The 13,804-nt window shown below is 50.7% G+C and overlaps 1 protein-coding gene across 5 annotated transcripts in view; it reads right to left on the bottom strand.

The window, feature by feature from the left end:
* The window catches only part of frmd4a (FERM domain containing 4A), an 810,443-nt gene that overhangs the window by 70,020 nt on the left and 726,619 nt on the right, over positions 1-13,804 (bottom strand). The window lies entirely within an intron of this gene.

Here is a 13,804-nt window from a genome sequence, read left to right as displayed (position 1 = left end):
AAGTCTGAAATCCAGAATCCTCGACTGAAGCCGTGCCGGATTTTGGGTTTTGCCTCAAAACGTCCGGTTTTCGGACAATAATTCCGGACGACTCCATCAGCTATGCGCAAAATGTCCGGTTTTTGGACAATTCCGGTTGTCGGGATGAAAAGGGGACCAAGATGGATGAAGGGCGGTGGTTTTGAGTGGGCCGTCGGCTTATGTTCAGCTGTAACCTGCCGCACCTGCTCACGGAAAGGTCCTCGACCGAGAAGGTGTTGTCGTTGAAGCCAAACACCGACAGAAAAGTCACCAACTGAAGGGTGTTGGCACAACTGGAGAATGTTGGCTGTGAGAACGATTGAGCGGGGGGGGGGGGTGGGAGAGAATTACCCGGCGCCCTGATTGGGGGGGTAACCTCCTGAGGCTGGGACATTTAGCGCCCGGCACAGAAGTACCGCCCCCGCGGGGGAAATCGCCCTTAACGCCCCGTACCCGCTCGCATCAACCTCGTGACCCGCGGGGTAATTTCCCCCCCGCGGGGCGCTGAGGGGTCGCTGCACATGGCGATTGTGTCATCGCTGGTTAGGCAGCGGCCCGGGGGCACTAACCGTGGGGCACGTCGCTACCATGGCAACCCCCCCCCGCAAACTCCCGGGAGGCAGTGGTGCCCCCCTCCCCCGTTGGCCCTAACGGGGCTATAAAAAGGGGCAGTTTCGCCCCGAGACCTTATTGTGGTGTATAAAATTATGAGGGGCTGGATAGAGTGAAGAGGAAGGACCCATTTCCCTTGGCAGAGGGGTCAACGACCAGGGGGCATAGATTTAAAGTAATTGGGGAAAGGTTTAGAGGGGAGTTGAGGAGAACTTTTTTCACCCAGAGGGTGGTGGGGGTCTGCAACTCACGGCCTGAAAGGGTGGTAGAGGCAGAAACCCTCACCACATTTAAAAAGTACCTGGATGCGCACCTGAAGTGCCGTAACCTACAGGGCTACGGACCCAGAGCTGGGAGGTGGGATTAGGCCGGGTGGCTCTTTGTCGGCCGGCGCGGACACGATGGGCCGAATGGCCTCCTCCTGTGCCGTAAATGTGTATGATTCAATAAAGGAAGTTAAATTCAGGGAACCAGCACAGCGACCCTGAGGAGTGAGCTCCTGGCCTTCCGGCCTGGAGACATGGGAGCCGAAATTCAGGGCTGCAGAACGCTGGCAGGCTACCCATTATTTGGGAAGATTTTTCCGGCGGGAGCCTTGAGGCGGCCTTTCCGTCCATTTTCGGGACTTTGTAGATTTTACCGTGGGACCGGAAGTCGGTCATAGTGGGGGGCGGAAGTGCGACGGTAAGTCAGGCTGAGGGGGCGGAGCTTGGGGCGGGATTGTGATGTCACAGCGCGTGCGCGTTACTATACTCTCCCCGCCCCCCCCCCCACCTCCGTCAAAGGGGAGAGAGTCGGGCATTGTTTATCTTCGGCCCACTGGGCCACCAGGGAGGGTTTGGGCCTGGCCAGCGGCCTGGCACCCAAGAGGGGGACGCCAGGCTGCCCGGCCGAACCCGGGGGGGGGGGGGGGGGGGGCAATAATTGGCCGGCCGATCGGGAAGTTGGCCGGCTAAAATAACAACATGGCGGCCGCGGAAGTGCGCCCTCCCCTTTGACGGGCCGCCGTGCTGCCGGGCCGCACTCAGTGAGGAGAGGGTGCGCTGGCAGAGAAAGCTGTCGGGGGCACCGCGCGGCAGGGCAACCATGTTTTTCCGGCAAATTTTGGTCGCGGTATTCTGCAGGTGCGGGAGATCGGCGGTGAGCGGTTTTGATGACGCGCTTGTGGCGGCCGGCAGCTGCGGGGCGCACGTGGGGACAGGCCGAAAAATCCCCGAGCTGAATTTGGATGGTGGTGGCCAATGAACGGCAACGTGGTGGCCATTCGATTCCGCCGCATGGCCCCCCCCCCCCACTGAACGGCGGTAACGGGTCTTGTACTGACCCTGAATTTCGGCCCCAGGGACTTGCTCAACTGTCTGAGCAACCTGGCTCCTGGTGGTTTAGATTAGCTGGGAATGAAAAACAGATTCTCTATTTAAAAGAAACCCAGCTTGGGCTTCCTGCGATGACATAACCTTATCAGGATGTGCTGTGACAATCCACAGACTCAAACAAATACCTGTCATTCCACAATGTCGGATGTCCTGAGGGCAATGCTCGGCAACAAAGGGGAATTCTGACAATCTATTGAGGAAATCTATGAATAACAGACGGCCTTTCGGTTTCCCCCCTCCCCCTCCGCCGCCTCCCAGTTATTCACCGGATTGTTTTTCACGATATCCCGTTATACAAAAAGGGGGAAAATGAAAGAAAACCTCAGGATAGCGGAAGTTTCTGCCGCAGTTTCGCTTCTGATTTTGTACAAGGAATACGTTTGTTGAGGCTAAGGGACTGGTGGCTGGTTATTGATGGGTGCAGTGGGCGGGGGCTCGACAGGGTAGATGCAGAGAGGATGTTTCCCCTCGTGGGGGAATCTGAAACTAGGGGGGCATAGTTTCAGAATAAAGGGGCCGCCCATTGAAAACGGAGAAGAGGAGGAATTTCTTCTTCTCAGAGGGTTGTAAATCTGTGGAATTCTCTGCCCCAGAGAGCTGTGGAGGCTGGGTCATTGAACATATTTAAGGTGGAGATATACAGATTTTTGAGCGATAAGGGAGTAAAGGCTTATGGGGAGCGGGCGGGGAAGTGGAGCTGAGTCCATGATCAGATCAGCCATGATCTTATTGAATGGCGGAGCAGGCTCGAGGGGCCAAATGGCCGACTCCTGTTCCTATTTCTTATGTCCCATCGTGAGACATTAGCGGGGTCAGATAGGTAAGGGATCCTGTGGGATACTTTACTCTCATTCTAGAGGAATATGGGGCGATATTATTGTTATTTATTGCTTGTATGTGCAAAGGTCTTAACACCCGTTTCCAGCACGGGTTCTGGATGCCTATGAAGGAGCCTTTACCAAGATGGAGGGATTGTCCTATGAGGAGAGATTGAGCAGACTTGGCCTATATTGCCTAGAGTTTAGAAGAATGAGAGGTGATCTCATTGAAACATTCAAAATTTTTACAGGGATTGACAGGGTAGATTCAGGGAGGATGTTTCCCCCGGGCTGGGGAGTCTAGAACCAGGGGTCACAGTCTCAGGATAAGGGGTCGGCCATTTAAGACTGAGATGAGGAGGAATTTCTTCACTCAGAGGGTGGTGAATCTTTGGAATTCTCTGCCCCAGAGGGCTGTGGAGGCTCAGTCTTTGAGTAAATTCAAGGCTGAGATCGATAGACTTTTGTGCACGAAGGGATTCAAGGGATATGGGGATCGGGCGGGAAAGTGGAGTTGAGGTCGAAGATCAGCCATGATCTTATTGAATGGCGGAGCAGGCTCGAGGGGCCGAATGGCCGACTCCTGCTCCTATTATGTTCTTATGGCAGGCAGTGAACTTCCGGCATGGAATGAGCGCGCATGTGGCCCCCACCATATTGGCCATTAGGCGCCCATTTTCTGCCTGTAAAACAGGTGCGGCGCAATCCAATTACTATCCCAGTGTATTGTCCAAACTACCACGAGTAGCCCCAGGAAGATCCTAAAATGTGTGAAAAAAATTACTGGGCATCACTGCTGAGCGGTAATGCGCTTCTGTGCTTTTCAATCTTGGTACAGGTGCAACGTCCAGAATCTAGCGGTCCGAAAACTGGAATCGTCCGAAAACCGGACATTTTTGCAGCGACCACGATGGCGACGAGGGACGAGGAAACCGGTAAAAAAAACCCCGCAGCGCCAGGGGGCCTCAGGCGGTGAGAATCGACGGGCGGCGAGGAGCGCCAACAGCGAGGTCTGAAATCCGGAAAAATCTGAAAACCGACATGGTCTCGGTCCCGAGGTTGCCGGACTTCGGACGTTGTATCTGTAATAATGTTTAAAAACCGCCCCCCCCCAAAATCTCCTGAAATGCATTCACAAAATTACATTCTTCCCACTTGTTAAACATGGAAAAAAACAAAACACTCCGAGATGTTCTGTGCCAAAAACCTGCGACTAAAGAGCTTCCTGTGCCGTGTCTTGCTGTACAGAAGCTTTCGAGAACAGTCCAAGGCTGCTCAGCTGCCCTCATAAATATCCTCGCAAGCTATCTGGGTTGTGGGCATCGCCGGCATTTATTGCCCATCCCTAATTGCCCCTGGAGAAGGTGGTGGTGAGCCGCCTTCTTGAACCGCTGTCGACCATTTGGTGGTTTGTTACAACGGAGTGTCTCGCTGGGCCATTCCAGAGGACAGTTAAGAGTTAACCACATTGCTGTGGGTCTGGAGTCACATATCGGCCCAGACCGGGTAAGGGCGGCAGATTTCCTTCCCTGAAGGACATCAGTGAACCCGATGGGTTTTTATGACAATCCGGTAGTTTCATGCTCACCGTTACTGATACTAGCTGTTTATTCCAGATTTATTTAATTAATTGAATTTAAATTCCCCAGCTGCCGTGGTGGGATTTGAACTCATGTCTCTGGATCATCAGTCCCGGCCTCGGGAGTAGTAGAGAGGGTACAGAGGAGATTTTACGAGGATGTTGCCACAGCTGGAGAATTTTAGCTGTGATGAAAGATTGGATAGGCTGGGTTTGATTTCTTTGGAACAGAGGAGGCTGAGGGGAGATTTAATTGAGGTGTATAAAATTATGAGGGGTCTAGATAGAGTGGATAGGACGGACCTATTTCCCTTAGCAAAGAGGTCAACAACCAGGGGGCATAGATTTAAAGTAATTGGTAGAAGGTTTAGAGAGGATTTGAGGGGAACTTTTTCACCCAGAGTGTGGTGGGGGTCTAGAACTCACGGCCTGAAAGGGTGGTAGAGGCAGAAACCCTCACCACATTTAAAAAGTACCTGGATGTGCACTTGAAGTGCCGTAACCTACAGGGCTACGGACCGAGAGCAGGAAAGTGGGATTAGGCTGGGTAGCTCTTTGTCGGCCGGCGTGGACATGATGGGCCGAATGACCTCTTTCTGTGCTGTAAATGTCTATGATACTATGATACTAGTACATTAACATAACCTCATCATCATAGGCAGTCCCTCGAATCGAGGGTGACTTGCTTCCACGTCAAAAAGTTCACAGGTGTTTCAATGAAGGAGCTAATATTCCAGATCCCGAACTACATCCTGAAGGGTGGAAGATGCCTGTGCGTGGATTTTTTTAACGTGGGGTGACCGTTGCACACCAGCCACCACACGGGCTTGACAGAGCGAGGTCTTGGTCCAGTGGCAAGGGTTAACCAGGACAACTGGAGACCTGCTCTGCTGCATGGACCTAGTGCGCACACATATCGCAGTGTGGGCTGGGCCCGTGCTGCCCCTGGGCCCTCGCCTCTCCTGGGCCACTATGTTACCGTACCCTTACTCATCGGTAAGAGCTGGCAGAACACAGCCTTGCCTTTAAAGCAGACACCTGCATTCCCCTGCCAGTTGCCGCTCTTATTTACTTGCGTTTGGGCTGCAGGCGTCCGGTGCAGCTGAACACCATTGTGTCCGAGCACAATCTGTAGTCGCACAATCTGCCCGAGAATAAAAAAAACTATTTCTGCAAAAATCGTCAACTCCCCTTTCAATGTTGCTTTTCTTGATCTTTATCAGTTTACTCAATGGGCCAGGATATTTCTGGAATTAAGAAAAAAAAATTGCTCTAACAGTGTTCTGGCACCAAATGCAGCAGCCTCGGTTCTGCTCCCCGCAGACACGCACAGTTACTGCAGGCACACTCTCCGCGCTGCCATTGTCTGTCTGCGCTAATTACTTACGATCCATCCTGCCCTGGTCGCCACTCTCTTCCTTCCTCCAGATTTGTTCAGAGTAAAACCACTGCTGAGTTGGAAATGAGATCTGAGCGCGTCTCACATTGGGGTGTTTCTGTGATGGGGTGCTTGTGAGACATTTCTCCATCACTCCAAGTTTACAGTGACAGCGGGACCACGAATAAAGTCGCTACACTACAACTCCGCACCTCATGGAACAATACGGCACAGAAGGAGGCCATTCGGCCCATCGTGCCTGTGCTACCTCTTTGGTAGAGCGAGCCAACTAGTCCCACTCCCCCGCTCTTTTCCCCATGGCACTGGAGAATATTTTCCCTTCAAGTATTTATCCAATTCCCTTCTGAATGTTACTACTGAATCTGCTTCCCTCCATGGCCCTCGCCTCGCCCCTCCCTATCTCTGTAATCTCCTCCAGCCCCACAACCCCCCGGGATGGCTGCGCTCCTCTAATTCTGCCCTCCTGACCATCCCTGATTATAATCGCTCCACCATCGGTGGCCGTGCCTTCTGTTGCCTGGGCCCCACGCTCTGGAACTCCCTCCCTAAACCTCTCCGCCTCTCTACCTCTCTCTCCGTTTGTAGGCCGCTCTTTAAAACCTACCTCTTTGACCAAGCTTTTGGTCACCTGCGCTAATTTCTCCTTATGCAGCTCGGTGTCCAATGTTTTGTCTCATAATACTCCTGTGAAGCGCCGTGGGACGTTCCACTATGTTAAAGGCGCTACATAAATGCAAGTTGTTGTTGTTTCAGGCAGTGCATTCTCGATCACAACAACTCGCTGTGTAAAAAAATATTTCCTCGTCACCTCTGGGTCTTCTGCCAATCACCTTAAATCTGGGGCCCCTGGTTATCGACCCTTCTGTCACTGGAAGCAGTTCCTCCTTATTTACTCTATTAAAACTTTCTATGATTTTGAAGACCTCGATCAAATCTCCTCTTAACCATCACTGCTCCAAGGACAACAAGCCCAGCTTCTCCAGTCTCGGAGCTGGGGGGGTCGACTTATGAGGAAAGGTTGAGTAGGTTGGGCCTCTATTCTTTGGAATTCAGAAGAATGAGAGGTGATCTTATCGAAACGTATAAGATTATGAGGGGGCTTGACAGGGTGGATGCAGAGAGGATGTTTCCACTGATGGGGGAGACTAGAACTAGAGGGCATGATCTTAGAATAAAGGGCCGCCCATTTAAAACTGAGATGAGGAGAAATTTCTTCTCTCAGAGGGTTGTAAATCTGTGGAATTCTCTGCCCCAGAGAGCTGTGGAGGCTGGGTCATTGAATGTATTTAAGGTGGAGATAGACAGATTTTTGAGCGATAAGGGAGTAAAAGGTTATGGGGAGCGGGCGGGGAAGTGGAGCTGAGCCCATGATCGGATCAGCTGTGATCTTATTGAATGGCGGAGCAGGCTCGATGGGCCGAATGACCGACTCCTGCTCCTATTTCTTATGTTCTTATTGGCAGTGTGTCACTCAGAAACGCTTTCCTGCACTTTCATGCACATTTTAAGTCATCAATAAAAACCTGTCAGTAAAATTTTGCACATTCCATGGACCCTATCACCCGGTTTATTTCAATGAACTATATCTTATTTCACCAAACAAAACATGACCAAAGTGCAAAGGGGCAAGCAGCAATCCACAGCGGGTTATAATTTGATTGAGGTCACTTTAATTTTGGATCTTGGGGCCTCTTGCCTCCAATTTCCACGGGTGAATTGTAATTACGTCTAACTCAGGGCTGTCTTGTTTTTGAAGATAATGAAAAGCATGTACAGGAGGTAAGCGTATTGAGGCTTCCGCTATCCGAGCAGGCGACGTCTGACACGGCAAATCAAAGTTTCCAGTTTAAAAAAAATGTTTAGTGTGAGAAAGACTTCAGCACACGTGTTGTAGTCGGGGCGATTAGGTCCGCTCGACTTTCACATCAGTCACGGAATAAATGGAAAAAACTATGAAAACCACAGCTGAAGTCAAATGGAGAGAGTGGGCTCGTCTTCTGGCAACGCACGGCTAGAACTAGGGGACATAGTCTCAGAATAAGAGGCCGCCTATTTAAAACTGAGATGAGAAGGAATTTCTTCTCTCAGAGGGTTGTAAATCTGTGGAATTCTCTGTCCCAGAGAGCTGTGGAGGCTGGGTCATTGAATATATTTAAGACAGAGATAGAGGGTTTCTTAACCGATAAGGGAACAAGGGGTTACGGGGAGCGGGCAGGGAAGTGGAGCTGAGTCCATGATCGGATCAGCCATGATCTTACTGAATGGCAGAGCAGGCTCGAGGGGCCATATGGCCTTCTCCTGCTCCTATTTCTTATGTTCTTATGAAACTGCCGCTCCCTCAGCACTAAAGTGTCAGGTTTGGTGGTTGCACCAACTTCGGTACAGCTGCTCAGCGTGTTACAAACTGTCACACACCATCCTGACTGGGAAATATATCGGCCATTCCTTCATCGTCGCTGGGTCACAATCCTGGAACTCCCTCCCTAACAGCACTGTGGGAGCACCTTCACCACACGGACTGCAGCGGTTCAAGAAGGCGGCTCACCACCACCTTCCCTATCTGTTTTCCCATAATATCTTGAAAACTTCGATCAGATCTCCCCTTAACCGTCTAAATTCTAAGGAATATAACCCTAAGTTTGTATAATCTCTCCTCATAACTTAACTCCTTGAAGTCCTAAAAGTCTCTGAAAACATATCTCTCCAAATACACCCTTTGGTTTCTTTCCTCCCTGAAAAGTTCATGGGATTGGTTCCTGAGATGAGAGGGAAGATTGGGCCGATACTCTCTGGAGTTTAGAAGAATGAGAGGTGATCTCATTGAAACATGTAAGATTCTGAGAGGGATTGACAGGGTAGATGCAGGGAGGATGTTTCCCCCCGGGCTGGAGAGTCAAGAACCAGTGGTCACAGTCTCAGGATAAGGGGTCGGCCATTTAGGACTGAGATGAGGAGGAATTTCTTCACTCAGAGGGTGGTGAGTCTTTGGAATTCTCTGCCCCAGAGGGCTGTGGAGGCTGAGTCACTGAGTACAGAGAGTGGTGAACCTGTGGAATTCTCTACCACAGAAAGTAGTTGAGGCCAATTCACTAAATATATTCAAAAGGGAGTTAGATGAAGTCCTTACTACTAGGAGGATCAAGGGGTATGGTGATAAAGCAGGAATGGGGTACTGAAGTTGCATGTTCAGCCATGAACTCATTGAATGGCGGTGCAGGCTAGAATGGCCGAGTGGCCTACTCCTGCACCTATTTTCTATGTTTCTATGTTTCTACACTCAAGGCTGAGATCGATAGATTTTTGGACTCTCGGGATATGGACATCGGCCGGGAAAGTGGAGTTGAGGTCGATGATCAGCCTTGATCTTATTAAATGGCGGAGCAGGCTCGAGGGGCCGAATGGCCAACTCCTGCTCCGAATTCTTATCTAACTTTCATTATGTGTCTCGGTGTGGATTGTAAAAGGATATTTGGCTGAACAGGTTAATGCTTACCCCGCTGCATGTTGTGAGAGTGGCCTCAGTTCAGGAAAAGTTGAAAACTGTACTTGTAAAAATTAAGCATAAAGCTTTACCTGCGATTCCTACACTCCCTCCCTCCCCCCCACTCCCCCCGCCCTGTGGAATACTCACTCACTGGGTCGCTCTGTGGAGAAAACAATGGAAAATAGCGACATAAATACCGTCATTATAGAGAGATTGAACGAGCCAGAAAATCCACAGTAAATTTCAGTTCAATTTCACCTTTTCACTCATGTTAGTCGGACTAATTTTAGCTCATTTCCTTAATCTAAACAATCGAAAAATTTAAAGAAAACAAAATTAATCGTGATTTAAGAATTAGAATTCTAAAAAGAAACAAGCAAAACAGCCAATACTCGAAACTTAATACAAAATATCTGTTTCACTGGCAATTTTGATAAAACACAGATCTAACTTTGTATGAATGTTTCTTCCTTGACAGAATAATGGGAATGTGCAAGGGACTGCCAGCAGAAGTAGGTCAGGCTGAAGTGATTCATTCCTTTGTCAAATATCTAGCTGGGAATGAGATTGATCGTTATCTCTGTAATCTCCTCCAGCCCCAACTGCCCCCCCCCCCACCACCCCGAGATCTCTGCGCTCCTCTAATCATGGCCTCTTGAGCATCCACCATCGGTGGCCGTGCCTTCAGCTGCCTGGTCCCCAAGCTCTGGAACTCCCTCCCTAAACCTCTCCGCCTCTCTACCTCTCTTTCCTCCTTTAAGACGCTCCTTAAAACCGACCTCTTTGACCCAGCTTTTGCCCTAATCTGCCCCAATATCTCCTTATGTGGCTCAGTGTCAAACTTTGTTTTACAAAGCGCCTGTGAAGCGCCTTGGGACTTTTTACTGCCTTATTAGGTGCTATATAAATGCAAGTTGTGGCTGTTAAGGGATAAGCACAGACTGAGTTGTTCAGATACATGACGGAACCCAATGGTTTCTGTACTGTGGGGCAATGAAAAGACTTGCATTTATATAGCGCCTTTCACGATCACCGGACGTCTCAAAGCGCTTTACAGCCATTGGAGTACTTTTGGAGTGTAGTCCAATATGGGAAAAGTAGCAATGCAGGAAACGGGGCAGCTAATTTGCGCACAGCAAGCTCCCACAAACAGCAATGTGATAATAACCAGATAATCTGTTATGGTGATGTTGATTGTGGGATGGGGTGGGAGGAGACTTGTGTGGACTAGTTCGGCCGAATGTTTCCGTGCTGTAAGTTCGATGTAACTGTTTGAAAACAGTACAAGCCTGTACCAGTTTTATTGAGATATTAACTACAAAGAATTTTAAAGATCTTCTTCAACAGGTTCTGAGATTACCGTAAACCTTCACTCCCACCTTCAACATTCACTCCCTCCACCACCGGCGCACCGTGGCTGCAGTGTGCACCATCTACAAGATGCACTGCAGCAACTCGCCAAGGCTTCTTCAGCAGCACCTCCCAAACCCGCGACCTCTACCGCCTAGAAGGACAAGGGCAGCAGGTGCATGGGAACACCATCACCTCCACGTTCCCCTCCCAGTCACACACCATCCTGACTGGGAAATATATCGGCCGTTCCTTCATCGTCGCTGGGTCACAATCCTGGAACTCCCTCCCTAACAGCACTGTGGGAGCACCTTCACCACACGGACTGCATCGGTTCAAGAAGGCGGCTCACCACCACCTTCTCAAGGGGCAATTAGGGATGGGCAATAAATGCCGGCCTTGCCAGCGACGCCCACATCCCAGAAACGAGTAAAAGTAAGTACTTTGTACAACATATCTTTCACACAACAGCTTATTTGTCAAATTAATCTGCTCCAATCAGACGACACGGAGACTGCTGCTGTAAAGGAATTGAGAGGAGAATCAGATGCTTAGCCAGGGCCAGGGTTTAAGTCCAAGCACAAAGCAGCTACTTCAGAGCTGACAAGCAGCCCCCAAGTCCCGCTGCACTGGAGCCAAAAACTGCACGAGGCGGATTTAAAGTTGCACGCCTGGAATTTCCGTGGGGGTTCTCCCAATCTCCTGTTGTGACCTCATCAGAAACCCCCTGAAGTAGCTAAAAATGGCCAGAGTGTGCCTTTGCACAGAACGGTCACAACACAGGCCATTCGGCCCATCGAGACCGTGCCCGCTCTCTGCAAGAGCACCTCAGCCAGTCCCACTCCCCCGCCCTTTCCCCGCAGCCCTCCAAATCTTTTTCCTTCAGGTATTTATCCAGAGGCCAACACTAGATGTCAAAGGGCTGACGACCCGTCAGAAAATTAATTGTAGTATCTCCAAATTTGCGGATGACACTAAGTTGGGTGGCAGTGTGAGCTGCGAGGAGGATGCTATGAGGCTACAGAGTGACTTGGATAGGTTAGGTGAGTGGGCAAATGCGTGGCAGATGAAGTATAATGTGGATAAATGTGAGGTTATCCACTTTGGTGGTAAAAACAGAGAGACAGACTATTATCTGAATGGTGACAGATTAGGAAAAGGGAAGGTGCAACGAGACCTGGGTGTCATGGTACATCAGTCATTGAAGGTTGGCATGCAGGTACAGCAGGCGGTTAAGAAAGCAAATGGCATGTTGGCCTTCATAGCGAGGGGATTTGAGTACAGGGGCAGGGAGGTGTTGCTACAGTTGTACAGGGCCTTGGTGAGGCCACACCTGGAGTATTGTGTACAGTTTTGGTCTCCTAACTTGAGGAAGGACATACTTGCTGTTGAGGGAGTGCAGCGAAGATTCACCAGACTGATTCCCGGGATGGTGGGACTGACCTATCAAGAAAGACTGAATCAACTGGGCTTGTATTCACTGGAGTTCAGAAGAGTGAGAGGGGACCTCATAGAAACGTTTAAAATTCTGACGGGTTTGGACAGGTTGGATGCAGGAAGAATGTTCCCAATGTTGGGGAAGTCCAGAACCAGGGGTCACAGTCTAAGGATAAGGGGTAAGCCATTTAGGACCGAGATAAGGAGAAACTTCTTCACCCAGAGAGTGGTGAACCTGTGGAATTCTCTACCACAGGAAGTAGTTGAGGCCAATTCACTAAATATATTCAAAAGGGAGTTAGATGAAGTCCTTACTACTCGGGGGATCAAGGGGTATGGCGTGAAAGCAGGAAGTGGGTACTGAAGTTTCATGTTCAGCCATGAACTCGTTGAATGGCGGTGCAGGCTAGAAGGGCTGAATGGCCTGCTCCTGCACCTATTTTCTATGTTTCTATGTTTCTTCAACATGCCGGAGAAATAGTAACGCAATTCGACGCAAGACTGCAGTCAGACCACGGACTGGATTTTCGTCCTGACTCCGCCTCTGTTAGCGCCCCGGGAGTGGCGGTAACGGCTCTGGGAATGGTTTCCGGGCAGGCAGCCAGCTTCCAGTGCCCGCCGGGAGATTTGGTGCGGGTTGTGCAGCGGTGCGGAGCATTACCGTCCGGCAGCGCCGCGCCGGTGTGCAATGCCCCCGGTATCGTCCCGATCCCACAATTTGTTTCGCACTGACCCCGTAGATAACCCGCCCGAGAGAGCAGGCGGTCCAAGCTGTACCGACGGCGGTGAGGGAAGGAATGGCTGCCTGAGGTAAGTGTGATTGGGGTTTTTTTGGTTTTATTTTTGAGATTTATCTTTATTTGGGGTGAGCAATATATCGGGAATGTTTTTTGTGCCGATTTTTTTTATTCAGGGAAGCCTCCCTCAGGATGCTCCGAGGATGGCTCTTTAGCTCGGGATACGGACGCGTTTATTTGTACTGTCAAAATGGCCGCTATTCTCCACCCTTTGTCTCTGATTGGTCCCCTGGGAGGACAAGCCACACCCTGAAGTTTCACAGGAATGTGTCACTGGAACCGCCCATCCCAAGGTCTCACTGACTTTGCAAATTGTAACTCGATCCACTTTGACTTCCTGAAGCGACAGAGGACAGAGCTCCCCAGAAAACAGCAAGGGCCAGCCAAAGTGCCTTACCCCAGTCCAAGTGCATGCCTCCCCCAGTCAAAGTGCCTTACCCCAGTCCAAGTGCATGCCTCCCCCTGCCAAAGTGCCTCCCCCAGCCAAAGTGCCTTACCCCAGTCCAAGTGCATGCCTCCCCCAACCAAAGTGCCTTAACCCAGTCCAAGTGCATGCCTCCCCCTGCCAAAGTGCCTCCCCCAGCCAAAGTGCCTTACCCCAGTCCAAGTGCATGCCTCCCCCTGCCAAAGTGCCTCCCCCAGCCAAAGTGCCTTACCCCAGTCCAAGTGCATGCCTCCCCCAGTTGAAGTGCCCCCTCTCACTGCCATCGGGCCCAGGCCGGCCAGGGGAGAGACAGTCAGAGCCTCGGGTCCCGCTTCTCTGCATCACGCGCATGGAATGATTCGGCTGGTGGGTGGGTGGGTGGGGGGGGGGGCGGAGCTTGACAAGGGGCGGGGCTTGTCGCCTGTCGGTCAAAAATGTGCCGCATGGGCGGGAGGGGCTGGACAGACGCCTGTCTGTCAAAAAAAGTGCAGTGCAAATAGTCCCTCG

The sequence above is a fragment of the Pristiophorus japonicus genome, chromosome 13 (genome assembly GCF_044704955.1).
Source record: "Pristiophorus japonicus isolate sPriJap1 chromosome 13, sPriJap1.hap1, whole genome shotgun sequence".
Lineage (NCBI taxonomy): Eukaryota > Metazoa > Chordata > Chondrichthyes > Pristiophoridae > Pristiophorus > Pristiophorus japonicus.
Note: the sequence above shows the minus strand (reverse complement) of the source record. Positions and strands in the feature narration are given on the sequence as shown.